General features: G+C 38.8%; 1 protein-coding gene and 1 pseudogene across 1 annotated transcript in view; one reads left to right on the forward strand and one right to left on the reverse strand.

Moving 5' to 3' along the window:
• Positions 1-17,738, forward strand: part of GPC6 (glypican 6) — a 1,130,094-nt gene that overhangs the window by 18,922 nt on the left and 1,093,434 nt on the right. The gene's annotated exons all lie outside the window — the stretch shown is intronic.
• On the reverse strand, positions 14,603-15,583 carry LOC132225915 (protein N-terminal asparagine amidohydrolase-like; annotated as a pseudogene).

Here is a 17,738-nt window from a genome sequence, read left to right on the forward strand (position 1 = left end):
CTTTGGGAGTTTTTGATTTAGTAGATCTCAGATGATGCTGATGCTAATGGTCCCTAGTCCACACTTTGAGAACCGCTACTTAAAGTCCAAGCTTAAACTATCAATGGCTTGACAATAAATTTCAGCCTTGGTTTGACATTTGAGAACTCAGACTATCTAACTTATTTCCAAGCCCCTTGTTTTAGACTTTCTGTCTGATAAAACTTTTTCACCAATCTTTCTTTTACTTTTTAAAATTCTTATTTTTATTTATTGATTTAGACAGAAGGAAGGAGGGAGGGGGAGAGACACACAGAGAGAGAGAGATCAATTTGTTATTCTGCTTATTTGTGCATTCATTGGTTGATGCTTGTATGTGTCCTGACCTAGATTCCACAGCCTTGGAGTATCCAGATGATGCTCTATCCACTGAGCCACCTGGCCCGATCCTAAACTTTTCTTTCTGTGTCTCATTTTATTTGCTAACACTCAGGACAATGCTTGGTCTGTCCTTCCCACTTTTCCCCACCAAGTAAAATCCAATTTAGCTTGAATTTTCATTCATGAATTTGTCCTAGGCTACCTAGTCCATGTTTTCTCCTTCTTTGCCAAGCTTTGTCTCTTCATTTGGTAAGTAATCAAATTCCACCTCCTCAGGGCTCTTACTTAAACTGTCTTGAGTCATTTAACATGAGTCCCTTAATTTTTGTTTCCCAAATTTGCCTCTTGGCACGCTGAGGGCACTTTAAAACATATTTGTTCTCCTCAGAACATAATGCTTGTCCATAGTAAGGGTTTAATAATTGACTCCTCCTTCATTGGAAATAAAAGAGATTTTACTCTTTTGGCGAAGCATTCCAGACAACTTTAAGTAAGATGAAAACTAAATGGTATAATATAAGGACACCCTTCTATTTTCTTTGAAAGATTACAGCTAATAAATTACAGTAGCTTAAGGCAGTGGAAATCAATTTGGGAAAGCACAGACCACCAGAGTTTGTTGTGTGGAACTCAACTTGAGTTTTGTTGCTTTCATTTTATTTTAATCATAATGTTTCTCCCAATGAAGTACCTACCACATGTAACTGTATGTCTGTCAAAATGCTTTTTCAAAATGTGGCATATTTTAGATATCACTGACAGCAGTTTTCAAATACCTGAAAAGTTTAGAGATGTTAAATGTAAAGAGAACTTTAAATTGCAGCAACATTTCCTTGGAAATACATTGATAGAGAGCAAAGTTAGTTTACAAAGTCAGGCCTAGGGATAGAGCAGTCAAATTGTACCACCTTTGCAGAATCTGTGTATGATGGAGGCTTTGAATAATAAATTGTGTCAGTGGAATTTTTATAGGAACCTCTTGTAATTTTGTGAATTCCACTTGAAGCTGTTGCCTACCTAGGTTCTTTTAACTGACATCAGTGTAGGTCAGCAAAATTTATTTTTAATTACTTGGTTAAAGAATAGCACCCACAGTTTCCCTGCAACAGAGTAGTGAGGACAGAAAGATGGTTAATTTCAATATAAGGTGATGAATGGAGTGATAAAGGCACTGGGAGCTTAGAGGAAAGTAGGTAGATATTGGAGGACAGGTAAAGGTAAGGCATTGGAGGGGAAGGGGAAGAAGTGAGGGCTCTGAATCAGGGATTATGAAGTGCCTTTTTCTCCACTAGAATAATGAATTTCTGATATAGTCTTAATTGTTCTTTCACATAAATGGATGAACCCTATTTCTGTAGTAAATAGGGAAGATTAGATTCTTCTGACAAATAGAAGATCATGCCCCATGAGCTCCCTAAAAAGTGGGCAACTCTGGTTTTGAAAGTTGCATCATTGACCTTTGTTCAAGCAAATAGAATGTGCATCTGTCCTTATGGAATTGTATTAAACCCTAAATTATTTTGAGTCCCCATATTTTAACAAGATTTCTGGTGACATGTTAGGAACTTAAACCCATTTATCACATGACAATTTCTGCATAAAGAAATGTAGTTTTAAATGGCGATAATTCTGCCATTTCGTGTACAAATATTGTTTTAAAAACATTAGCATACCATGGTGCTGTGTATTTAAAAAATTCGTATACATCATAGATACCCTATTAAAGTGAGTATGATATGTGTAAATAGACATATAAATATTTTGATAAAGATGACACTAATGGAGTGGCGATTTTTTATTTTATTTTTATTCTTTTGCCAACAGTGGCTAAAAAGACCAATTCGTGCTGTGAATTCCTTCCACTCACTTTCTTACAGAGAGATGGCGCGATAAGTGGTTCCAGCTGGAGAAAAGGTGAAACCACATTAGCTTTTGCGTGCCCTCCGTCATCTGCCTTGGTTTATTTTTTAGTTAGTTTCTCTGTTTTCCCTCATGTTTGAAACTGCGAACACTTAAACTGCTGCACTGTTGCACAGTTTGCTTATGAAGATGTTTTAGGCAGGTTTGAAATTATAAAAAATATAGAGGGTGCCCAGATGACAACAAGCAGAAAATCCCTTCTTTAAATAAAAACTGCCATTATCATTTGTAAAGTAAAATGTTCTCTCTTAGAAGTAACAGCTGCAAAAAAAAAAAAAAAAAAAAAAAAAAAGTAGGAAGGCATAACACACTAATCTAAGCTGTAAAATATGTTTTGGTAGCTCAACAGAGATTTCGCTGTTTCAGAGGAAAAAATCTAAGTCTAGTCCTAAAATGAAGGTATTTAAAAGCGTGGCACAAGAGCGCCTTCTTTATGGAGCTGGTGCGCAGCCAGGAGGTGGCCTTTGGCGGCTCTGCCGGGCAGCTCCCTCCTTGCAGCGGGCAGCCTTCCCCTGCAGCGCAGGAGTCAGATGTATTAGCAAACAAACACCTGTCTTTTCAGAGCGCCATAGCTGATGAAATAGGAGAATTCCAGAAATAGTTGGAATACAAAAGCAGTCGTTACCCCAGATTCTGTTTTCCTGAAAGTTGATCTGTACCAGTTAATATTTCTAAAAACAAGGTTGAAAGTTTTCCTCCCCACATGGAGTTGAAGCTCTGAACTTGGGTGTTTCTTTAGGTGTTGTACATACGGATTCTTAGGATACACTGGATTTTCCCCAACCGACCGGTGGTAGCTTTGAAGGTGCTGTTTTCTAAGTCGTATGCATGATCTCTGAGTGAAAGCCATAACACTCCACCAGAAGCATTGAATAGGAAGTCTCAGGATGCTGTTTCTCAGACAGTGGACCAATTTTCTAACTTGGAAGGTAAAAAAGGCTGATACGTAGCGTATATTTTTTGAAGCTGAGGAACATGGTGTGGGTGTGGGTGTAGGTTTGGGTATGTGTGTGAAGTCTTTTTCAACCCAGTAAATAATACGAGAGTTTTGTTAAGGACTAGTACTTATTTGCTAAAGGTCTGTGCTCATTTCAGCCACGATAGACATGCGAATTCAGATTTCTAATCACTGAAGGAAATTCATCTGTTTCGTTTGGAAAAATGGGACAGATACTAATGATTTCCTATGGACAGCGATTTGAAATGAAATTGTTTTTCTAAGAGGAATGCATTTAGAAGAACTACTTCTTCCTTTCTGTTACTGCCAATATTTTATTCAAACATGTTGGAACAGTAATCGGTATGTAACTTGTACTACAAATGTAAAGTACAAATAGCGGATATATTTGATTAGTCTCCCATTAATCTATAAGTCCTTAGAAGGCAGGGCCATGTCTGATTTATCCCACATAGCCCTTAGCGGCTGGCACACACAAGGCATTCAGTATACATATAATAAACGTACCGAACGATGACAATGACCCGGGCTTTCATTTTATTTCTGGAAAGCAAAATAAATGGCAGCATCTATGTAGATGTTGGCCAACGCATGCATATTCTCTTTCTGAAAGGCATTTTATATACTACTGGGCATGTGCTAACTTCCAGCCGTTATGTTGTCACTCTCGTTCCAACAGAATTTTAATGAAAACAAGTGAGGTCAGAGCATGTGGCGCTCACTGAGTTTACACTCTGGGAGAGCACATGGTACAGGGTGCCATGTAAGTTATTTCCTACTGAGACTGATGTTGAGATATTTCTCTACCATGTAAATTTAATCCAGAGAGTAAAATTTATATTTAGAAATGGTCCAGCTCAACATCACACATTATTTCACCCACCCTAATTTTGAGAGAGAGAGAGAGAGGAGGGAGAGAGAGAAAGAGAACATCCCTGCCTTTATCTGTACCTTTGGTTCTTAAAAGACGCCACGATATTATAGAACCATAACTTTTTTTAAAAAATTGAATTTGTTGAGGTAATATTGGTTCACATAACCATACAGGTTTCAAGAGTACAACTGAACAAAACATCTGCACACTGCATCGTGTGCCCACTGCCCCAAGCAGAGCCTCTTTCTGTCCCCATTCCCCCACCGCTGCCCACCTCCGCCTAGTCCAGCCTGTCCCTCTGGCCATCACCACACTGTTGTTTGTGTCTATGTGTTATGTATATGTGTTATTTTTTGCTTAATCCCTTCACCTTCTTTCATCTAGTCTCCCAACAACCCTCCCCTCTGATACTTGCCCGTCTGTCCATGTATCCATGCCTCTGTTTCTGGGCAAAGGACCTGAATAGACACTTCTCCAAAGAGGACATACAGATGGCCAGTAGACATATAAAAAATGCTCAATGTCACTAAGCATCAGAGATGCAAATTAAAACCACATTGAGATATCACCTCACACATGCCAGAATGGCTATCGTAAATAAATCAACAAGGACTAAGTACTGGCAAGGACGTGCACTGTTGGTAGAAATGCAAACTGGTGCAGCCACTGGAAAATAGTAAGGAGTTCCTCAGAAATTTAAAAATAGAACTGCCTTTTGACCCAGCAGTCCCATTTCTGGGAATATATTCTAAGAAACCTAAAACACTAATTCAAAAGGCTATATGCACCCCTGTGTTCATTGCAGCATTATTTATAACTAGAGGCCCAGTGTATGACATTCGTGCACTGGTAGGGTCTCAAGCTGCTGCTGGCTGCTGGCCAAGGCCTCCCTCCCTTCCCCTGGCTGGCTCCGCCCCCTGGTCGACCTCCTGGTTGACCTCCTGGTAAAGGGGACAATTTGCATACTGTGCTTTTATTATATAGGACTAGGGGCCCGGTGCACGAAATTCGTGCACTGGGTGTGTGTGTGGGGGGGGGAGTGTCCCTCAGCCCAGCCTGCCCCCTCTCACATACTGGGAGCCCTCAGGCGTTGACCCCCATCACCCTCCAATCGCAGGATCGGCCCCTTGCCCAGGCCTGACGCCTCTGGCCTAGGTGTCCGGCCCGGGCAGCGGGGACCCGCAGCTGCAGCGGCCCCACGATCGTGGGCTTCGCTTTAGGCCCAGGCAAGGGACCCCTAGCTCCTGGGATTGCCAGCTTCGACCGTGTCCAGCTCCCATCGCTGGCTCCACCCCTACTTCCTGCTATCACTGGCCAGGGCAGCAAAGGCGCCTGATTCTCCGATCATGGCTGGGGGGCAGGGCAAAGGCGGCCCCAGGGCCGCCTTTGCCCTGCCCCCCAGCTCTTAGCTCCCCCCTGGGTTTCCGATCACTGTCAGTGGCAGGGGGCTTCTTCCTGCTTTCCCTTTCGCCTCCCTGCATTGTGCCTACATATGCAAATTAACCGCCATCTTGTTGGAAGTTAACTGCCAATCTTAGTTGGCAGTTAATTTGCATATAGCCCTGATTAGCCAATGAAAAGGGTAGCTCGTACGCCAATTACCATTTTTCTCTTTTATTAGTGTTGATAGTCAAGATGCAGAAATAACTTAAGTGCCCATCAGTAGATGAGTGGGTAAAAAAAATGGCGGTACATTTACACAATGGAGTACTACACAGCTGTTAAAAAGAAGAGAATCTTATCTTTTGTGACAGTATGGATGGACCTGGAGATTATTATGCTAAATGAAATAAGCCAGTTGGAGAAAGAGAAATACCATGTGATCTCACTTTTATGTGGGATCTAATGAACAAAATAAACTGTAGAATCATACTTTTTATAGTGTATGGAATGGTCTTAATCCTCTGGTATTTTAGAAAGAGTAGAGTAGATTGCTCTCTTTTCTTTTGCTATAAAAAGAAGTGTTGAATGCTTTCCTCTCCAGATAGCTGAAGGTCACCCTTTAATGAAATGGAATAAAGATAAACCATGGAAATTGTAGTGGGATTGTTAAAAATGGGCTTCAGGTTACAACACTGAGTATATATCATATAATAACATGTAACATTGCGTGAGCTTTCTCCATGTCCCACATACTATTTTAAACCCTTTACTAATAGGGTCTCATGTAATCCTTATGCCATCTTTTCATCATGGGTATTATCATTCACATTTTACAGATGGGGAAACTGAGCTAGAGGGAGTGCAATTAACTTGTCCGAGGACACAGGTGGGTAAGCAGATGGGTAAGCCGACAAGCCCATGGATTAACTACTACCTATTTGGATCATACAGTATTTTTAGAAATGTATTTCTAAGACTGATAATAGCATCTGCTTTGGTTTGATGAGTTCAGCTTTTAGTACTAGTAATCTTTCCTTTAGTATTGATTGGAAACAGTTCTGTTTAGATGCAGATTGAATATTGCTTTTTCCAACATTGTAAAGTCTAAGAAGAATCTAGTATATAAGTGCCACTTCTAGATAAATTTTGTGATTTTTTTTTTTTGCAAAAAAACAATAAAGACAGCATCCCTGTTCCTGGGGAAATTGAGTGTAAATCCACCACTGCAGAATTCTCTGAGAAATGTAGTTTTTGAAGATTTTAAACTCCTCCAGGGCGAGGTTTATAAGATTTCATTTGTTTCACATGTACTTTGCCCAGGGTTGGGCAAATAGATAAGCTTCTTACCTGATAGATTTAACTGACTATCTGTTCATTTCTAGGTGTCAGCATGGGGTTTAGTGAAAAATATTGGGGATAGGCAAGTATTGAAAGGAAAAAGGAAGATTAATAAAGATAAAGTAACTGATATTTCTGGCATAATTCACTTTTATTCTCTCCTGTTTCTCTTCCTCTCTTTACACACACACACACACACACACACACACACACACACACACACACCAATCACGTACTTATGCATATTGTATATTTTTTAATGTGAAGCTATTAATGAGAGTGATGATGTTGGAGTCAGGATACCTACATTCTATCAGGCTGTAACATAGTGTATGTTACAATATACACCATATTGCAATCATGACGCCTCGCAATTTTTTCTTGACTTCTAGATCTCTCCTCAAGACAAAAATAACCTTTACTTTTCTCAGGTCTAGACCTCAGAGGGTTGTAGTGACAATGACTTTTTGGATACTGGCTTCAGACACCACCTCAGCAGAGGAAAGGAGGAAGCGGTCTACAAGAAGAATGAGTGTGAGAGAGCAATTTTAAAAAAATGCATGAAGATGTAGATGCTTTCATGCTGGGTTATATTTAAATCTTCTTGTGAATAAAATGCCATGAGGGCTCCAAATCCTTTAAAACTTAATTCCTATATCATGACAGATCCTTCTAGGTGTTTTTAATGTTTAAAATTTATTTACCCATTGGTGCTCTAAAATACTTAAATGACACAAAAGGATTGGCATCTTCAGAAGCAACCATGCATATAGGTATTTATGATCCTTCCATTGATTTTTTATGTATACACAGAGATTTATAAATATTCTGTGTACTCAAATGGTCACATACTGTATACATTGTTATGCAGATACTTTTTCCACTTATCTTGAAACTTGTTTTGCACTTCAGTTTCATTTCCTTTCAGGACTTGCCTCCTTTTTTTTGCCCCTCCAAAGGTTGCATTTTGTTGCACTGTACTATGAATTTTCCAGACTGTATTTATCCAATGGTCTATTTGTGGACCTCTAGGTGTCTGTTTTGGTATTACAAACTATATTATTGTGAATGTCCTTACGTGTTCACCTGTTCACATAAGTGGGAGTTTATCTCTAGAAGAAGTTCCTAGAAGTGGAAAGGCTTGGGGAAAAGGCATCGCCATGGAGCATATTAATTGCCCCTCCCCACTCCTCACTCCCCTCTGCTGGTTGTGCCAGTTTGCTCTCTACACAGCAGCACTGAGAGCACCCAGTCTCCATGCTGCTCAACCCCAGAAGGTGCTGTTCACACCAGAGTACATATGGATGGAGTTGTGCTCCATCTGCAGCTATTCCTGCCCCTGCGTGATGCTAGCTCATCCTTCAATTTCTGGGACCCTTTAAGGGTTCAAGGGTATGGGCTATTCAACTTCAGATGGATTAGATGGATGGATGCGGTATTTGAAAATATCTTCCAGCAACTTTTCTCTGCAGAAGAAAGTTGTGTAAATGAAAATATGCCTATTAAATATGTGGGGTTCATGGTACACTGAAAAGCTTTATTTTTGTATTTGGATTAGGATACTGTATGTGGGTCTCTACCCAATGAGACCAGTATCCATTTACCAGCACACATTCAGGTAAGAACTTCATGAAGGATGATGGTATCAGATCATGAAATTTCTTAAGGGTCTGCTGCCTGAGATTTTAAATCTGGCCGGCTTCATTTTAGGCACCAGACATATGGCCATAGCTAATTATATGCTTAAAGCCGATGCATTTCAAAACCGTTGATGTTACTCCAGAAGGGACCTCAGAAGCAATGATAAGATATGTGGTTAAGAAGATGGGAGATGTATGTAAAGTGAAATTCTGACCTTTAGAAAGAGCTACCATAAACTTTGAAAAGTCAATTTGTTAAGAAATATATCTAAGTTTCCTTTTTGTGTGAGTCATATGTAGCAACATATTTGTGCATATATGGGTAGATGTATGTGTATGTATGTGTTTCAAATGTACACACGGGTGTGCTGCAGCCAGCTCACCCGGGGACATCAGAGTCAATTGTGAAATTGTCAGGCATTTTGTGAGCAGATTGACCTCACATTAATAGCTTGAAGTCAGTTATGGTGGAAGTACTTATACCACAGCAATTGGCAAACAATAAAAATCAGGGCCTCATTTCCTATGAAGTTGGTTGTTAAACACCAGCCCACCACTGTCTATGTGTATGTATAATCAATCCTCCTTCCAGAAATGAGCAAACCCTCAGAATTATTAAAAAGATATTTGTTTGCAGTGTCTGATTTCCAATAAACAGGAAAAAGTAGAAATTAGTTCTGTTGTGCTTTTCTCATCAAAACCTTAAAATGCAACCTTTGGAGGGGAGAAAAAAAGAAGGCAACTCCTGAAATGAAATGAAACAACTGAAACGCAAAAGGGTGATGCTCATTAGATGGTATCTATTTTTCCACAATGTAGTAATGTGTTGATATAATCCAAAATCAATATATGTAGTTTGATAAAGAAATGTTATCAATAGTTTTGTGTACCTTATCTCTAAGCGTTTTTGTCATGAACTTTAAGGTTGATTTACCAGTTTTAAAACAATCTTGTGCATTACTTGTATCTGTTTTTGCTTTGAGGAATACAATTCTGAAAAAAACAAACAAAAAAACACCCCCCAAAACAAAACAAAACACCAAAAACCAAAAAGAAACCCCTTTGTATGCTTTATAGATTAATTTTACTTTTTATAAGTCCAAATACTGTACATATGCACCATTATAGTTTCCTTTTAATTTGTGTTTAATTTCTTGGTTGTTTTTGAATATTCTCATACCAAAAGAATCTTGCAAATAATATATTGAAGTTATCGGGACAGCATGATTTACCAAGATTTGCTGTGGTAGCTCACAACCCTAACAGGCAAATGGATATCAAGAAAACTGGCAAAAGTGCTGCTATGGAATTAAATACACATACAGTTAGAAGGATGGTGAGAGTTCCTGTGATGCAGTGTCCTCACTTATAGGAAGGAAGAATGGAAATTAATGCTATTAGGCTTCATATTAGTCAGTATTTGAATTGCCTTGGTCCAGTTATAGCTTTGGCTTGAAGTACTTTGAATATAGAAACTGAGGGCATTAAGGCATCAAAATGAGTAGTATAGAGAGGCTGTATTGTTAGTTTTCCCCTCTATATTAAAATATGGAAGAATGGCTGTTATCCAGTCAAACACAGGTAATGTTAATAACTTGATCAGAACTTAAGGAAATCAAATATCAGGGTTAGGGCTGTGCAGGTAAATGTCATTTATGAAAGGCAGAAGTAATAGTTGTATAAAGCCTTGTGGCTCTTTCCATTCTATAAGTAGTAAAATATGATTTATTCTGTTCTTGGTCATGAAATACTCAAGAGATATAAAGAAATGATGACTTAGAAATCCTGCATAAAAATAACCTGAACGACTTATGTTTTTTGGATGTGAAAAAGATTATAAATAGACTATGATACCTATTTTAGTTTATGACTTACTGATCTATAAAGAAAATGATTTGTAAAACCCAAATTAAGCAGGAGAAAGGGTAATTTACTAATAATGAAGGCCATCTGTACTTGTTTCTATTTTAAAAATATAATTTATTAATTTTTTACAGTGAGGAAGGGAGAGGGATAGAGAGTTAGAAACATTGATGGGAGAGAAACATAGATTAGCTAACTCCTGCACACCACCTACTGGGGATTTGCCCGCAACAAGGTACATGCCCTTGACCGGAATTCAACCTGTCCGCAGGCTGATGCTCTATCCACTGAGCCAAACCAATTAGGGCTGTACTTGTTTCTTTTAATAGCGATATTGTAGTATTGAAAATGTGGTGGGTCCATGTTAGATCTTTGAGAATGTGAACAAGATGTTTCGTAGGGTCCTGATGAATTCAAACTTGTTACAAACTATTTTGCTTCAATTTTAAGAATGAAAATTTTTAAGAAATGTGATTTTCTTCTAAATGGGAATTTAAGCTTGGACTAATGTGGGAATTAAAAGCATTGCAATTTCTACTTAATCTCTTAGATAACTCATTTATAGTTTTCAGCAGAGTTTTTTACTATAGACTTTGATTCTTCATAAAGTAATCATGCCCGTTTTATTCCTCTACTATTTTATTTTGATGATTCTTTTGAAAAACCTCTTTATATATTTGAAGATTCATATGAGGATATGGCTATTCTTTTGTTTCTCAGGCTAAAAACTTGAATTTCTATACCCTTGCCTTTGATATTTTTTTCTAAATGATCTAATTGTAAAGAACTACCTGAATATTAAATATTATTTTTGATTATTGCAAATTTTTCCAATGCCTAATTTCAGAATTTTAAGGGTCAAAACATTCTGTAATGTTTTTGGAATTTGGAAAAAGCCACATATTATAATATTATACCCTGTGCTTTTTTTTTTTTTTTAAGGCAGATATGATGTGGCCAAATTAACAGCTTATTCGATTGTACACCTAAATTTTTATCAGCTTGTAGGGACAGGGGTTTTTACATATGTGTACATTGAGGGACAGGGTTTTTACATAACAGATGAAAAAGAAAAAAAAGAATAAATTTACTTAGATTAGTAGACATGTGGCTCTTGGGGGAAAATGTGTTGTTATAGCTCTCAGGGTAGAAATACATGGTGTGAAGCATGGTGTTTTTTGTTGTTGTTGTTTTTTTTTTATTTTGTTTTGTTTTGTTCTTGTTGATAAGACTGACTGAAATACTGTTTTATTTATTCACTCATTCTTTGTAACCTTAGTAACTAGCCCCTTAACTTAGATTGTATTCATTGTGACCTAAAAATAAATTATATTTGCATAGTACTTCAGGGCTCTATTTTAGCATTTTATGCATCATAAAAGGTGTTTTAGAGTGGGCTATATACATTTGTATAGACAAAAGCATCAAGAGAGGATTATTTGAATAATTCATTCCTATGTAGTTGATCATACACTGAAAATCCCTTGGAAAGTCATTTTGTAGTTAATAGAAGGTAGTCTCTAATGCCATTTGCTCATGACTTGTTCTGCCGATACCGTTGCAGGTTCATATCTATTAAAATCTCTGCCCAGTTCCTATGGACAGAAGTAGTAGAGACCAATCTTAGATAATCTTCATTTAGAATATGAAAATCTGAATATTAGGGTCTTCAGGCAATGGGGAAACCTACAATATGCCAGACAATACTTTAGGTGCCTGGGTATATAAAAATGAACAGGCCAGGATGGTTTCTGCCCATGCCAGGAGTGTGGTGGGAATGAGGTGGTGGATACAGCATTTCTGGCTACATAAAGACCAATTCTGAGTGACTGAGAGTAGTGGAGCATCCCTCAAAGCCTTTGGTTATCTTTGTGCCCATGCCATTTGCTTCAGCAAAGTCAGTCTTATTTGGAAGCTACCTGCATCCAAGAAGTTGCAGGGGTGGGATTGGCTAATTGAAGCCAGAAAAGTCTTTTCAAAATGATACTTCTCTGGTTCAAGCACTGCAATATCTTCTCCTGCATGTAGAAAGAAGATGGAATTGCTTAACATGAATTGTAATCCCCTCATTGTGTAGTCGTCTCCACTCCCAGCGCACTGACCAGAAGTCAGGTTCCCTGAAGTCAGACCCACCCTCTCTCATCTCTGCATGCCCGCTCTTCAACAAATGACCCCTGGTGCATCCTTCACAGGTTATCTCAAGCTTCATGTCCCCAGGAAGCCTGCCTTGAACTCTTTGTCAAGGTTGGAGCCTCTTTTCTTCCTCCTTCTAATGTCCTTTTGGGGAGCACTTGTAACAGTCATAATCTAATTTAGTTGAGACAGAGTAGATTATTAAATCTGCAAAATGTATGGGATAAGTTCATTTTTTTTTTAATCACTAAAAGGGACAAGGAGTGGGTTGTAGATAGGTTTGGAATTACATATTCTACCCCAGAGAGAAGCTGCTTTTTGTTAGCAATATTCTTTTCTGAGTGATTGTGTGCTTGATGAATAATTGGAGGAATGTCACAGATTAGGATATAATCTAGTGCAGTACTGATTTAACCAGGGTTCTATTGGTGAAAAGACAATAAAATTAACTTTTGATTTATTAAGACAGACGTATAAAGCCTGTAATTTTAGAAAAGAGCATGACATTTATTTCTCATTCTATCAGTTGAAAATCTGAGTATTGATTTCTGCTTTTGTATTTATCAATATAATGAATATTGATTGTCATAAAAATGTCCCATTGACATTTTACAGTCCTACAGTAGCATCTGAATAAAGAAGTAAATTAAGGCTTGTGTAATTCTATTGTCATATGTTTCTCATTGCAATTTCCCCTCCCTGCTTCCCTTCTGCTTCTTCCTTTTCTCTCCTTTTTCCTCATTAAATAACTACTACATGAACACATGCCCACTGTGTGTTGTACATATTCTAACACCAGAGGTATGAGTAAATGTTAAAAGACCCCACAGCCACCCATGATCTCATGCTTCTTCTACTCACTTAATGTTTCCCACCAGAGCTTTTCCTGAGGGTTTACACAAGTGAATATACGTATGCATAATGGTATATGTGTATCTTTATAGATATGTAGATCACCTTTACATCTGGAGATTAGATAGTATGCATTGTAAAGCAATGTAATTATTTCTTTTCCCCACTTAACAAAGAATTAAAAATCATCTTATTTCTGTAGACCTGGAATGTTTTCCCCTCCCTCTTCTCTGTAAATTGCTTTTTAAATGCAAAACACCTTTGTTCTACTTAAACTTCCCACTGAAGTCCTTTCAGAATCTCTTATCTAGAACCTTTCTGCCTTTCCCAGCTCCATATATTTTTATATTTGTTATCTTCTAAGTTTTATTTTTGTGTTTATTTCCTTCAAAAGGGAGTAAAATCCCAGTATATATCTCCCCCACCCTCCTGTGTCTTATATATTATATATTTTGGGTGATTTTAGAGAGTCAACACTAACACTCCTTTTCCTTTGCTTCCAGAGTTTGAGACCAAATGAGAAACAGTATAGAGAAGACAGATAAATGGAGATTAAAGTAACAAATGGAGATTAAAGCTGATGTAGATATGCATTTAGATCTCAGGTCTAAAGGGCTTGCTGCCAATTCCCAGCAGGATTTAATAGACTTGTACCCGTAGTTAATGGTACATCTGGACAGCCAGAGGCCTCTACTGTTTTTCCTTTGGGCAAAAAGCAAACAGAAAGCAAATTCATTCAACAAAAAAGGGAGAGTGTGTTTTGCAAGCTTGATTGCTTCTCCATCATCCACTTGTTCTGATAATATTCCCTCCTTCCCTAGGTAGTCCCTGAAGTGTTATTTGAACAGAAGTGTCTCCACAGGACACTTTAGAGCTAGGAGAAAAAAGTTATACTCAAGTGTTGACCTTGAATTTCTCTACATTATCTTTGGTTCCACTCAATTTTTAAATCAATTAAGTTACTTCAAATTGATTTAATGATCAAAAATCTGTTTGTCTCCCTGTCTTGATTGACATCTCCTACAAGTATGATCTGGAAAACACCACATAATAACTTTCTCTTCCTGAAACAGCTAGGGCTTAAGGTAAAAGCATTCAGAAATCTTTGATATAAAACTGATAATCTAGATAGTTCCTAAAACAGTTGATAAAATGGAGGCTTGATGTATATCAAATATAGCTTCAGAGTGTGTGTATAAGCCATCTTCTTTTTTTGTTGCAGAGTAGAGCTTTATGTGCAGGAAATAGTGTGTTTGTTAGAGATAGTTTTTTAAAAATACATTAAGGTAGATCTAATATGTTCAGTAAAGTGGTGGTGTTGGGGTGGGCGGTGGTGGGGGGAGGGGTAGGCTCAGCCAGAGGTGAAGTGGGAATGTTCTCCAGTATTTGCTTATCTTGCTGCAACCCAAAATCCATATGTGGAAATGGCATCGAGGAATACAGTCCTATATATGGTTGTAGTTGTCCTGTCTTTGCAGTATAAAGCGAATCCTTGGTTCTCCTGTTAAAGCTGGTGCAGCTCGCAGCTCCTCCTCCAGACCCGATCTTGGAAGGAGGCTCTACAAATCTCTGCAGTTTTCATGTTGACAGCAATTCCATAAATTATTGGAAAGTGGTTTTTATTTTCTTCCTGGTCATTTAATTCTGTCACACATAATGTCGCTAAGTGAATGTCATCATCTTGTCTGTCCAATTCACTAAGAAGTTGATGAGTAAGTTTTTGTGACAACTGTCCATCCTCACTGAAGCCGCCAACCAGGTGCACTTCCAGCCTTCCACACTGAGCGTGGTCAGAAAGGATTTTATGGAGTTCATGATCAAGGGGACCTCAGCTTTGGGGTCGGTTCCATCACAGTGTGTCAAGGAGGGAGCCCCATTACCTGTGTGCCTCAGCACCACAATGTCGCAGGTGGTGGCATCATCAGAACCCAGAATGGAGATGGAGCTGTCCTTTGGGGAGGTCACTGCAAGCTCTCTTTGCTGAACAAACAGAAGGCCTTGGGATCCCACTTGTTGAACAGACTGACCTCTGAGAAGACTCGCTGTTTCCTCCAAAAGCAGGTGGGCTTGGACAAGGTCCTGGGTGGCCTGTGGCACCGTGCTGGGTGCCTCTGGACCAGCAGCAGCATCTCGGAGGTGGCTGCTCGGGCAGGCCCAGGAAGTTCGCGGTCTCCCCAGCTGTGGTGTATGTAACTTACACACAGATCTGAAAGTAAAACATATGATTGGAAATAGGCCACCATAAGTGAGCAATATGACCATGGTTAGAGTTTTTAAGGAAGATTGAATGAGTTATTTAAATGTTTACTTTAGTCATTTTTTCCTTGAGCTTGAGTGAATCTGAGAATTGTATTATTAGATATAAAAGTTAATTTTGCATAGGCTATCATATCCTTTGGAAAGAAATATGAATGAAATATCCCTGCCTTGTAACTATTCTGAGTGATATATTATTGTTCAACTAGAGGCCCGGTGCATGAATTCATGCATGGGCGGGGTCCCTCGGGATGGCCTGTGAGGATTGGGCCAAAACCCGCAGTCCAATGCCATCTGCAGAGCTCCTACCTGCTGCTCCCGCTCATCCTGGCCCTGCTACACCTGCCACAGGCTCGAGCCCAATCAATCCTGATCAGGAGAGGCTCCCACTGCTGCAGCAGCGCTTGCCAGCTGTGAGCCCTGCTGAGCCCTGCATCGGGCATCCTTCTGAGGGGAGTGGCTTGCGGGATCAGGCCGAAAACAGCTCTCTGACATCCCCCAAGGGGTCCCAGATTGTGACAGGGCACAGGCCAGGCTGAAGGATCCCATCAGTGCATGATTGGGACCGGGGAGGGAGCACGGGAGGGCTCCAGGGCAGGTCAGGCCCCGTCCTGCCCAGTCCCGATCGGGGCTGATCAGGGCCGGCTGGCCAGGGAGGGACATGGGAGGTTGGCCAACTGGCCCTGATCAGCCCCGAGGAGGACTCCAGGGCATGTCCGCCCCATCTTGCTCAGTCCTGATCAGCCAGACCCCAGCAGCAAGCTAACTTATAGGTCAGAGGGTCTGCCCCCTGGTGGTCAGTGCATGTCATAGTGACTGGTCAACCGGTTGACTGTCCCCTGGTGGTCAGTGCTTGTCATAGTGAGCGGTTGAGCGGCCTCAGCATATAATTAGCATATTATATAGGATTGGGACTAGTAATACTGGTGGGCAAATAACTAATTTTCTTTAACTGTTAAAATTTAGTAGTGGTGCTTTTCTGATTAAAGAACCAGGACTTCCCAACTACCAAAGAAGACCAATAATTGAATCTTTTAGTTACTTGTGTTTAATATGACTAATTAAAAGACATTCCTTCTTAAGTTTTATAAATTCTGAAATCTATTTTGTACTGACAGGATTACAGTAACTTATTGATTTTCAAGAGGATTATTTTTTTAGTTATATTAAAGAAATTAATAGTAACTCAACTCTTCAGATGGTAATGAGGTAAACTGGATAATATAAACCATGCCACTTTGGACCATCTTAGTTTTGGATTTGAAAGTGTGACTAGAGTGATACAATAATTATAGTTAATCTGTAATTTTAATAATTCAGCTTTGAGAATATGTAGTTGTCTTTAAGTGATACATTTATCAAATGAATAAGATAAAGAATATTAAAACTGGGTGGGCATTTATCCATAATATATGAATTTATATTACCTTTGAAATTCCCTTTTAAAAAATTCCAACAATTTGAGAAATAATTTATAAAACAGAGAATGTGAATGATTTTAAGCAGTGAATTTTAAGAGTTAATTGAAGAATGAGGTGATTCATTGTCTCTATATATACATATATGTGTATATATATGTATGAAAATGTTTGAATGTTGTGATTAGAATGGGATCATAGTGTTTATAAGTTTTTCAAAACATGGATTGGTGAAATACAACAACTCAGGTTGTGAAGATTCTTAAATAATTAATGTAAGTTATCACAGTGGAGCTCCAACAATTTATTCTGGTCTTATTTGGATATAATGTCTGTGAATGATTCTGTAAATGAGGTTATAAATATTCATCTATTTTATCACTGACAACCGCTGAGAATTCCTGAATAGACAATGGACCGCAGAATCCAGATCTTCAATGCCTATGCATACCCATACACTTATCCAACTTTATTTCCATGTTAGATATCAGCAGTTTAGGAACATTTGTGTTAATAAGCTGCAGAAACAGAATTATGCTTCTTTGTGTTAGAGTTTGGAAAGCTGTGACCTGATTATCCAGAAAAAGATAGGTGGTAGGTTTTATTCCTATTAAAACGTAAGGACAGAGGAAAGATAGGCAGTGCTTAAGGAACTGGCAAAATGCTCTACCCACAAAGCTATGACCTGAAATACAACTTGTAAAGCCAATGTGAATGAACTGTACCCTAGGAAGGCAAATTGT

Source organism: Myotis daubentonii, chromosome 2 (assembly GCF_963259705.1).
Source record: "Myotis daubentonii chromosome 2, mMyoDau2.1, whole genome shotgun sequence".
NCBI lineage: Eukaryota > Metazoa > Chordata > Mammalia > Chiroptera > Vespertilionidae > Myotis > Myotis daubentonii.